The 12,807-nt window shown below is 34.0% G+C and overlaps 1 pseudogene; it reads right to left on the bottom strand.

Moving 5' to 3' along the window:
• Positions 1–1,180: 1,180 nt before the first annotated feature.
• On the bottom strand, positions 1,181–10,568 carry LOC128016386 (glutamine-dependent NAD(+) synthetase-like; annotated as a pseudogene).
• Between the last annotated feature and the right edge of the window lie 2,239 nt (positions 10,569–12,807).

The following is a 12,807-nucleotide window of genomic DNA, read 5'->3' as shown; positions in this document are numbered from 1 at the left end:
AGAGGAAGTCAGTTCTCTAACACCCAACTCGTCCACATCCGCCCTCTAGTAAAAAAAAATAAAAAGAAAAAAAAGCACTTTTATTTATTTAGTTTTTAATTGGTAAACTAATCGTCGTTTTGTTATCAACACTGCATTATATCCTTTTAGTCTTTTGAAACTATAATCTAAACAAAAAGCCACTTCCAAAATCATTCTCCAGGAAGTGACATGTTTGGCGGGAAAACCGTAACCAGCAGCTTTGCATAATAACACTGATATCAGTAGCATTAGCAAAGATTAAGCTTAACATTTTTGATGATTTGCTGCATTAGATTGTTTATATCACTTTAAAACGTTCCATTCTGTTTTTCATGAAAGCAATTTTTAATTGTTTTGATCATTTCAAAAATTACCCTCAAGTTAAAAGCATAACACTGGTAGTCAATGGTAACCAAAGGTTTGCTTACCAACATTCTTAAAATAAAAATACTTATTTTGTGTTCCACAAAAGAAAAAAAATTCATACAGGTTTGGAACATGAGGGTGAGTAAATAATAATAGAATTTACATTTTGGGGTGAACTGTCCATTTCTGTTTTCTTGTGACTCTACAGATAATCAAGCTACAATTTAGAAACATTAAATGCCATATTAATTTCTGTAGAAATATTAATTGTATTACAGAGTTCAAGAGGTACTGCAAGGAACAGCCCAGTAATCATAATGTTGCATTGGCAAATGCATTTATGTTCTTGATAAAAATGCTGCAGTCATTTACACTATACACACTTGAGCTGATCTGGACTATTATGGTTGTTTCTTGACAAATTCTTCACTTACAGTTCACAGGACATCTAGCACTAAGATTCTAAAATAATTTATCAGTTACTGCATATGAACATTTCATATATATTGTTTTATTTTCAAATAACCATTACCATACAGTATATCAATAATCATGAACTTGAATATTTGCATTATAATGTGAACATACGTAACTGAAGACATTGTTTAGGATTTATACATCCTACTAAAAACAAGAATATTAGTAAGTGTATCAAGCTGCAGTGCATGTGCAGCTACACAGAGAGAGTGTAGAGAACTGCTGAGAGTCTAATATCACATCAGTGGCCGAGATGAATCTTTGGACCAAGGAAGAATCAATGGCTCTGATATCAGCTGTGCTTAGACCTTCCATATCACTCCATCATAGCCACCTGTACAACAGAAAACAGAATGGATTTCATACAAATATTAAAACAATTTACAGACAGCTTCAGACAAACATGTACATAGACATAGACATTGTTCTGTAGATCTGCTGACCTCATTGTCGATGCAGCGGAACTGCCAGCGCCACTGCATGTAGTAAAGGAAAGGACGGAGGTCAAAGCGGTTGTCATCAGGACTGTAGTCTTCAGCATGATAATAGGGTGTTACTGTTGTCATCTTATGTCTGTTGATTGAGTACATCCTAAAGAAATGTTTCACTTTAGTAGCCAAAATACCAAAAAATTGCATTTGCACAAAGCATGGGACAAAGTTACCCTACTGGTCATAAAATAATGAAGGTCAAATATTAGTATTTTTACTGCTTTTAAAAGTATCAGGCAGTATGAGTACTGTAAGGTCAGGGTATGTTTGACCTGTGAGGGAGAGAAGGTCTCTTTCCATGAGTGTATCAGCTTGCAAAACATGCTGTATGGGCCACACTTAGAGATCTTCCTGAGTCTGCCAATCACAGACAGCTCTGAGTAAGTCATTCCCATGTCGGCCTGTGGGAAGGAAACACAGAGACACGTGTATAAGGTCTCAAAGCTGTAAAATCTGTCTGCATGCACATAGTGATGGAACAAAAGGCACAGAAGCAAAGTAAACACACCCTATAAAATAAGGATAACTTATAATATACTGTATACACATTTAACATTTAAAAAAAAGAAGAAATAAATAAATACAAATTTTAATGCATACATAAATTTTAAAACATAAATGTACACAGTACTTTGCAAAAACATCAGACGTCAAACAGGTTCTCCTTCCACTCAGTTACAAATCCAACACTGATTTATTTACTACAAAATATTATACATTGTATGTATAGAATAATAAATGTATAAATATAATGTGTTTTATATTTTCATTCCACTAAAAACTAGTGGAAAAACTGAGCGAAGAACTAAGAGACCACCAGGTTTTCCCTGAGCCCACAGACACAGTTGAGCAAAGAGGTAGGCCAAAATCATCCTGATACGAGCCTGTATTGGAGTAAACATACACACACATGCATCAGACTTGCAGATTCAAAAGGATCTCATTTGTTAACATTAGTTAATGCATCAACTAAAATGAACTACAGTAGTAATTTATTTTAGCATTTATTACCTTTATTAATGTTAGTCAATAAAAATGTAAAAGTTCATATTAGTTCACAGTGCATTAACTCATTTTAGTTAATTGCATGTTAACTAATGTAGTGAAATGTTAAAAAAATTAAACTTAGCACATATCCTCTGGGGTTTGCAAGGGTGCATTAGGGAGTTTGTGAAAAAAATAAAAGATAATTATTAAAACAAAAATCGTAGTGTCTTGTCAAAAATAACATGTTAATATATTCAATATTATTACCATTTAATTTTGCTTTATAAAGACAAGCTGGAAATCCCAAGACTAATCATGATTATTTGATTCTTTTAATGGGCCTAGTTTTTGATAAAATAAAATAAAATAAAATAAAATATGCACATATAATTTGAGGATGCTTTTTTATTATTTGCCCCTAGTTTCTGCTCACTACTGTCTTAGGGCAATTATGCTGTTAAGGAACAGTTGCAGTATTTTCTTTTGTGTGTGTGTGAAAAGCACTATTCTGATTTTTTTTTTTTAATTGAACCGAAAATGTTCCCTTTATAATTGCTTATACTGGTTTATACTTTTTCTAGGCTACTGATATGACTAGGGTCTCTATCTTGTGTGAGTATATATTATCAGAGCAGTCAAACTGCTATTTACTTCTTTGCAAACTTTTAAGTGATTACATTACTTTTAAGAGCACATCATAGTACTTTCAAAGCTGTGACATCATGCACAGTATATCTAATTGTCTTAAATAGGTTCTAATCAAGCATTACTTTGTTAATCTAAAGCACAAGCCGTTTCCCGGAAAGAGTTGCATAATGTTACTATGTTAGTTCTGTTTGAGAAATAGGGACGTAACAGAAGGTAGAACCTTAACTCAGCAAATTTGCAACTCGTTTGACGCTTGGGGTGACTAACTGCTATATTTTTCTGTGAAAATGGTGGTGGTTGTGTTACAGTGCAAGCAAATTGCATAATAAAAAAAACAGCAAATCAGCATTACTTCGACAGAAACTGCTTAGTCAAGCCCGCGCTTTTGTGATGTCATGGATCATATAAGAACCATATAAAAAGATCTGAAATGATCAACATGAAATGATCAACATATTAAAATGTCCACCAGCAACCATATGTAACAATATTAGTACTGTACATGCAAGGAATGTTACTGAGTAGGTAATAGGTTTCCAAATTATTAGTATTTCTGAGACTCTCATGGTGGTCAACCAAAGTATTCAATGTATTCTTTGCAGACAAATATATTAAAAGTCACTAATAAAAAAATCCTACATTTATTAATAGCATCAGTGTCTGATAGGGGCTGTACCTGTACGTTCTGCAGTGCCAGGTTCTCTCTGGCACTTCCTCCATTAGCACGAAACTGAGGCCACTTCCCTGTGACCATAAAAAAGATTCCCAGCATGCCTTTTACTGCCATGTCAATATTGATATTTAGGTGATTGCTGAGCGGAGAACAGATAAAAATTTTAATTTTAAATGTAATTTTTTTATATAAATAAATTACTTTTTATAATAATCAAATAATACTGTAATATTATTACAATTAATTTATAATTGGAATAATTATATTATATTCATTATTATTATTAATGTGTTGGTAAAACAGAATTTTCAGCAGCCATTACTCCAGTCTTCAGAGTCAAATCATTCTTATATGCTGATTTGGTGCTTAATTATAAATTACCGTTGTGCAATTATTAATCATGGTTCTTATTATAATCGATGTTGTAAACAGTTTTTGCTGCTCAATATCTTTATGGAAACTTTGAAAAGTCTTTTGCAGGTTTCTTTGATGAACAGTTCAAAACAACATTTATTTCAAATATAAATATTTTGTAATATTAGAAATGTCTTTAATGTCAATTTAATGCAGACTTACTGAATAGAAGTATTAATTAAATTTTTTTATCCATAATTTTGGATGGTGTTATATATAACAGTTTCAACAATAATTTTAAGCACCAAAACTGTTTTCAGCACTAGTAATAATAAGAAGAGCACTGGTGTCTTGAGCACCAAATCAGCATATCAGAATTATTTCTGAAGGATCATGTGACACTGAAGACTAGAGTAATGATGCTGAAAATTCAGTTTTGCCATCACAGAAATAAATTGCATTTAAAAAATATGTATTAAAAAAAAAACAGCTCTTTTTGAACTGCAATAATATTCCACAACATTACTATTTTTACTGTAATTTCCATCAAATAAACACAGCCTTGGTGAGCACCAGAGATTTAAAGACAAATTAAACAAGTCTTAATTGACTTTTGACTAGATTTCATGTCCTCCACAGGCGTCCACACAGCTCTTGTGGGTCCTTGGGCCTGTAGGACGAATCACTGACCACCCGCTGCACATCCTCCAGCACCTGATAATCTGACAAGAATGGGAAACATTTTTAGAGGGTAAGCTTTAAATTAGCTGGTTCTTATGTTCTGAAGAGCTGGTGTGTGTGTGAGTGTGTGTGTGTGTGTGTGTGTGTGTGTGTGTTTGACTTCATCTTCCATCTTTGACAGCTTGGCAGATTTGCACACACATGGAATACACAATGCAGGCAGTGGATGAACTGTCCACACCACCACTAAGAGGAAGGAGGAACCCAGCCTGAAAACAACAAAACACACAAATCTCGTTAGCTAAAGATGTCCTATATCGTCACATTTATGACCATAAGCATAAACGTTCAAATAAAGATATTAGCTAAGAAGAATGGTAAGAAAACAAACACCAAGTTTTATTAAATTGCAGTAATTCAGCACAATATGAACATATTATTATATTATATGATATTTACCTCCACAATAGAATAAAGAAACACACCTGTCCACTCCTTAAGTAGTCCCATAACCAACAGGCAGGACCAAGACTGAAAGAACACCCAAAATAAACATGGAATAATTGATTTTATGAATGCTGCACCAATAAAATATACCAAAAAGTAAATATATTTGCAGTTGTAATAACTGACTGCGCTTTAAGTCATAACTGGGTTTATGCGATTAATGTTTACACAAATGAGCGTTTGATGGTGTATTACTGTACAGCTCCACTAGAGAGCAGCAAAACATATTTGTTGCTGCAATATGAAAATAAAGAGTTATCCACAAGTGAAAATGCTTCTAGTTTGTATTGTTTTTTTGTTGTTTTTTTTTAAACTAATTATATATATATATATATATATATATATATATATATATATATATATATATATATATAAAGATTTTTATTCTTTATATATCTATACTATATAATGTTTTAAAGTGTTCAAAAATCATTAAACGTTCTGTTTATTTCAGGGGGACAAAAACATAAAACATTTAAGTGTGGTCTTCGTCATTTGTACCCCATTATGTGTGCACATTTACAAAAGTTTTTATATGAAAGTAGAATTTCTGAAAATTTTGATTTGATTCTTCATCGTTACACATTTGGAGAAATTAAGCATTACATCTCTTGCTCACCAATGTGTGCCATCAAAATGAGAATCCATACAGCTTTTTTTAATAGTAACAGACTTTTTTAATTGGAGGAAGTGTAAACTTTAAGTGTTTAAAGTTAAATGGTTGAAAGTTAAAAGGCCTTAATGTTGGATTTGTTTATTACAAACATGCAGTTTTTCACTTCACAACGCATTAACTGATGGACTGGAGTTGTGTGGATTACTTGTGGATTATTGTGATGTTTTTATAAGATGATTGAACTCTTAATCTGACGGCACCCATTCACTCCAGAGGATCCATTGATGAGCAAGTGATGTAATGCAACATTTCTTCAAATCTGTTCTAATGAAGAAACAAAGTCATCTACATCTTGGATGTCCTGAGGGAGAGTAACTTGTCAGCAAATAAGTATTTTTGGGTGAACTATTCCTTTAAGTGTATCCATCTAGGTTTTGTGTTGGTGAACCCCCCCATTTAAGTTACCTGATCTCTTCTTCTGGCGTGTGGAAAATCCACTCCACAGGCTGGTGTGTGGGAAGACACCTGTCACCACAGTCAGACAGAGAGAAGTCCGTTTTGATCCTCTGATAAGGTCTGTGTGTGGCGAGTGGGGCGGGGCCGAGAGGCGTGGGAACGAGGAGTGAGGCCAGGTGTAGTGATTGGAGATGAGCTGCACCTGCGCCCCACTGCCGGTCTTGAGTCCCACGTAGGAGATGGAAGGATATAAAACTGGAGCGACTATAGTTAAGGACGAGAGAGGACCAGGCCTGGACCATATTTTATGTTTTGCTTTTTATTTATGCGCACCAGTCGTCCGCGAGGGGCTGGTACGCTGTTTTGTGTTTATTTTGAATATTAAAGTTTCATTTTGATTGTGCACCGGTTCCCACCTCCTTCTTCCGGATGATTAGGAAGTTTATCATTACACTGTGCTCATATTCCTGCGCAGTAAGAAAAATATTTAAAGCATGTTTTGTCACTTTAGACTCTGATGTCTTTTAATGTTGCTCACCATGTGTGGGTGACACCTCTCTCCTCGATAGCTGCAAACATCTTCCAGATCAAGAGTGGCTGTGACAAACTCCTGCAAGTCAGAAGAAATCTATCTGATCAATCACAGTCACTTATTCAAGTATTCAATATTCAAGTATTCAGTATTCAAGTAAGTGTGAACTGCCACATACTACATCCTCAAGTGAGAACTGCGCTCCTCTGGCAACAATATCTCCATTGATGGCAATCATAGCACACCCGTCGTAGTACAGACGGTCTCCATCACAGCCCTTCTGATTGGCAAATAGATAGATCCCTCCACTCTGAAACAAACACATTCTATATATAAGGCTCATTGTCAACACTAGCTTTCCAAAGGCCACTTATAATTGGATTCATTAATAATATGTACTGAAGTTGTTGAAAGATGTTTTTGAAAAACAGCTGTAGCCTATTTATTTGATCATAAATACAGTACTTACAGTGGTATTGTAAAATGTTATTACATGTTAACATGATTTAAGTCATTCTGAAATATTTATATACATATATATAATCTGTTTACCTTAGTGGTGGCAGATTTGACCAAATTCACCCTGTGGTCAGCCTTAGCTCATGGTAGCTTGCAGAGGAATTGGTAAAGATCTCAATACCATCTAAACCCATGTCAACATGTGGACTAAAGGAAGAAGTAAAAGTTAGTTAAACTTTTAAAAGAAAAGCAATTATGGAACTGCATGCATGTTTTATTTCACCAGATTATAGCATAACATAAAAAACATGTCTAAATGTTCTCTGCAGGAGGTTAAGAAAGGATTTAAAGAACAGTATAGTAGTAATTAATTAAAAAACAATAATCTGGCATTCATACAGTATTGATGAGATCATTGTTTGCAGAGTATCACCTCCTGGGGCTCCACAGCTCAGCACAAATCTCACTCCCTAAGCAGTTGTCCTTGGTGGACAGCACCCCATCTCCAAACGGCACTGTGGTCTATCAGTGAGGACAGCTGAGATTACCATTTATGGCAAATAATGTGTCGTTGCAAATATACATATATAGAATACGAATAATTAAGAGTATGACTATTTCTGGTACGTAGTTATTAATAATTGTTCTTATTTTTATCAATATTGAAAACAGTTTTTGTTGCTAAATATTTCTGGATTCCTTCTCTGTTAGGATTCTTTCATGAACAGAAATGTAAAAGAACAAAATTTATTTGAAATAAAGTCTTTTCTAACATTACAAAAATGTATTTACTGTTACTTTTGATCAGTGTAACGCATCCTTTCTGAATAAAAGTATTCATTTATTTATTTTATTATTTTATTTTTATCTTACTTATGGAATGGAATGGAATGGACTGCATTTATATAGCGCTTTCAACAGACCACATGGCCATCCAAAGCGCTTTACAATTTGCCTCACATTCACCCATTCACACATTAATTCACACACCGACTGCAGTGTCAGCCATTCAAGGCGCCATCCAGCTCGTCGGGAGCAGCTGGGGTTAGGTGTCTTGCTCAAGGACACCTCAACACTTAGTCAGGTTGAGCCGGGGATACAAACACCAACCTTCCGGTTTGTAGACAACCTACATGAACCACTGAGTCACTGCTGCCCCATTCTTTTGCCAAACTTTTGAATGGCAGTGCAGGTGCTTCTCAATAAATTAGAATTTCGTAGAAAAGTTCATTTATTTCAGTAATTCAAATTATGAAACTCGTGTATTAGATAAATTCAATGCACACAGACTGAAGTAGTTTAAGTCATTTAAATTGTGATGATTTTGGCTCACATGTGACAAAAACCCACCAATTCACTCAATAATAATAATCTCAATAATTTAGAGTATGGTCACATGCCAATCGGCTAATCAACTCAAAACACCTGTAAAAGTTTCCTGAGCCTTCAAAATTCAAAAGTCTCTCAGTTTGGTTCACTAGGCTACACAATCATGGAGAAGACTGCTGATCTGACAGTTGTCCAGAAGACAATCATTGACACCCTTCACAAGGAGGGTAAGACACAAACATTCATTGCCAAAGAAGCTGACTGGCTGTTCACAGAGTGCTGCATGTTTACAAAAAGTTGAGTGGAAGGAAAAACTGTGGAAGAAAAAGACGCACATCCAAGCGAGAGAACTGCAGCCTTATGAGGATTGTCAAGCAAAATGTATTCAAGAATTTGAGTGAACTTCACAAGGAAAGGACTGAGGCCGGGGTCAAGGCATCAAGATGAGCTGAAGGCCAATGTCAAAGAAACCTGGGCTTCCACGCCACCTCAGCAGTGCAACAAACTGATCACCTCAATGCAATGCCAAATTAAGTCAGTAATTAAAGCAAAAGGAGCCCCTACCAAGTATTGAGTACATGTACAGTAAATTAACATACTTCCCAGAAGGCCAACAATGCACTAAATATATATTTTTTATTATTATTATTTTATTGGTCTAATGAAGTATTCTAATTTGTTGAGATTGGTGGGATTTTGTTAAATGTTAGCCAAAATCATCACAATTAAAAGAACCACAGACATTTTATTTATTTTTTTTTTTTTTATATAGTTTGTTTAGCTGGTTTCATGAGCACCAAATCAGCAAGTTAATATTAAGAACCATTATTAAAAATTAAATACCAATAATAATTGAGCTTTATAATTAGAGAATACAAGAAAATATTATTATCATGTATCATTCTGGGTAAAAAGTGCTCCTCAACATATCTGCAACGCAATTTATTTCATATGTGATCTATCATTTATCAAAGATTATTAAAGATGTTGCAAGGCAAATGACCCGAAGATTTAACCAATATATCATGGAATATACCTGGGTCGACTCCAAGGTGAAAACCATCGAAATTCCCTGTTGTTGCCATTATTAGCCAAGAGCATTTTAGGACGAATTAACAGTATCTTTCTGTCAAATATAAAAATATATATAAGATATAATTATATATATTGCATTATTGTAATTATCTGATCATAAGCAGTAATGCAAATGCTTTTTAATGCTGTACTACAGTAATATCTTACTTATTCAAGAAAATGACTCTGCAGTTGTATCGAACATTGCATAACAGGCCTGTGGAAAGAGCAAATGAAAGTGAAGTTAAATGCATTAGAAACCATATACTTTTTTTATATTTCCTAATGTTTTAAACAATTTCACCTACATTCCCACATCACAGATGATGTCTTAGGTCAAAGGAGACTCCAAGAGCGACTTCAAAACCTGGAAACAATGGAGCAGGGTGTCGGACTCGTAGAAATGATCTGAACAGCCATAACCACTGATATATATGAAAGATTTGTGAAGGAACACAAAAAACTATTATATATAAATAAATATAAATATAAATATAAATATAAATATAAATATAAATATAAATATTATATTATATTATATTATATATATATGCATGCATGCATTCTCCATTGTACAAATGCATGTCATATTCGTTAAATATCTAGTCTGTGAGTGACATTATTACCAGATTTCTAGCTCTGGTCCCAGTCTGTACTTGGCTCCTCTCTGTTTGGCAATCTCAATGCCTGTTTTGGACAATAAAGTAGAACTAAAATGATACGAGATCACTTTAAGATCATAAAACCTTTAGTAATGTTATTTACTGTTTACAAATCGCAGGTGAAGAAACCGAACCTACTTTTAAGTATTCTTGTCAAGTTGCCTTCAAAGTCCAGTCCAGTCCAGTCCAGACACGAGTATGGATTCCTTCTGTCTCTGATTGGATGTATGGTCATTACGTAACTTGTGGGTGGAGTTAGAGCTCGGCCAGAGCTCCACTTTGCTCGTTACGTCACTGTGAACACCTGGGCAGCGTGAAGTGGCGCAGCATCAGTCTCTATTACTGTAAGCGTTTTGTGATATCTCACTTTTTAGATACAGTTGTATATATAGATATTTAGATACAGTTGTATATTTAGATACAGTTGTATATCTAATATATATACTAATATATATATTAGTGCTGTCAATCGATTAAAAAAAAATTAACTAATTAATCGCACAATTTTTTTAAATTAATCGCGATTAATCGCAATTAAAAGACTGAAACTTTTTGGATATGTAAATGTAAAATGTAAATAATTAATGTAAACTCAAGACAAAGAAACTATTTAAATTCAAATATGATTGTTTATTGGAATTTTTGTTTAACTTGTAACACAGATTTGCTCATGTAAACAACATACCTGCAATAAACCATCAATATCCTCCAAATTAACTGTTGGCTTGAAAGCCATATTTATTACAAAAATAAAAACACAGGCATGTAAGTACCATTTGAATTTCAAAACAATCAATGCCATAAAAAACAAAAATAATTTCCATGTTGAATTCTAAGTGGACTGCAAAAAAATTCCAAAGTATAGTCATTGCCAGTGCTTTAAGTGGGCCGGTACTCACCGGTACTCAGTACCGCCACTTCCAAATATAGCTCTTGAGCGTACCGCCACCTCTCCGTGCGCCCAGAACGTGCTTGTAGCGTACCGGTACGCTCATTTGGACATCTGTTTTAATAGAGGTTTTAATCTTTTACCTGCACTGCCGATTTTCAGAGCGCCCTTCACAATGCAAGCTTCCTAATTCATCCCACCCAGAGCAGAAACTACATTACCCATTCACCCTTAAGTTATACAAGTGAATAGCGCATGTGTCGCTTTTCCCACTGTTAAGTGTCAACAACTTAACGTGGCCGGAGAAGGTGTGTGAAACTCGTTGTGAGTTATACTAAAGCAAAATCTTTTGTATTTATTGTCTGATAAACATTAAAAACTGTCTGCGGAGGTTGAGTCGTCCTGCAGCCCCCGCTGGCTGTTCATTGGCTGCAGCATCTTTTTTCTAAGTTCTAAAAAAATACCGTAGACGGCAAGGCACAAATTTAGATATTCATTTATCTAATTAATCTATAGCCTATGCACAAAGACAATATGATCTTTTTGTCCCCTTTTTGTTTTAAAGCTTGATGAAGAGAGAGAGTGCAAGTTGCAGGAGCTGAGGAGGACAGTGATGCACGCGTACAGGAGTGATTGACAGTTCGCGGCACTGTGTACAAAAAATACTCCGCTACACAATTATTTCGTTATTTTCGTTTAAGCTTATTAACGTTAGCATTACAGAAAGGTCTGATTTACGCACTGTTACAGTCATTGTTTTTTTTTTTTTTTTTAAACAATGACATTTGAGTTCATGATTTTAATGTTGCTGTTTCTTGTGGCAGACTGAATGAAGAGTAATGTTTCTTGTGGCAGACTGAAGAGTAATAATCCGGCAGAGTTTTATACTGAAACTTTCCGTCTAAAAGTCCTTCCTTGGTCTTATCCATATTTCTTTGCACGTTGAACACACATAGGCCACAACTGGAAATAAAAAAAAACTGCAACCGCGTTAATTGCGTTATTTTTTTTTTAACGCGTTAAATATTTCAAATTAATCGAATGCGTTAACGCGCTAATTTTGACACCACTAATATATATATATATATATATATATATATATATATATATATATATATATATATATATATATATATATATATATATATATATATATATATATATATTGCATAACTAACAAGCATTTAATGTACCCTAAATACCTTCAAATAAAATTTTATTTGGATTTGATAAAATTAGAGCTTGATTGTTAATGAAGTACGATAAGAATATTTACCTTGGTGCCTGATATTTCATCTCAAACACTATCTTTAGTGATAATGTTGTCTTCTTGGTGAACAAGGACACTTTTTAAAAATATATATTAGGATAATTTTTCTAGTGAAAATTATGTTGTAACTGAAATAGATTTTGTTTAGATCATCATTTTTTCAGCATGTTTAGTCAGCATTGTCCTATGCACCTTATTATTGATGCTGTTATACTGTATGCTCTTTTGTTGCATAAATTATTATGATATTGCATATTTTAAACCATATAATGCTGAGTGGAACATTTACTGTATCTTGGTGTTATTCATATGCAT

Source organism: Carassius gibelio, chromosome A7 (genome assembly GCF_023724105.1).
Source record: "Carassius gibelio isolate Cgi1373 ecotype wild population from Czech Republic chromosome A7, carGib1.2-hapl.c, whole genome shotgun sequence".
Taxonomy (NCBI): Eukaryota; Metazoa; Chordata; class Actinopteri; order Cypriniformes; family Cyprinidae; genus Carassius; species Carassius gibelio.
Note: the sequence above shows the minus strand (reverse complement) of the source record. Positions and strands in the feature narration are given on the sequence as shown.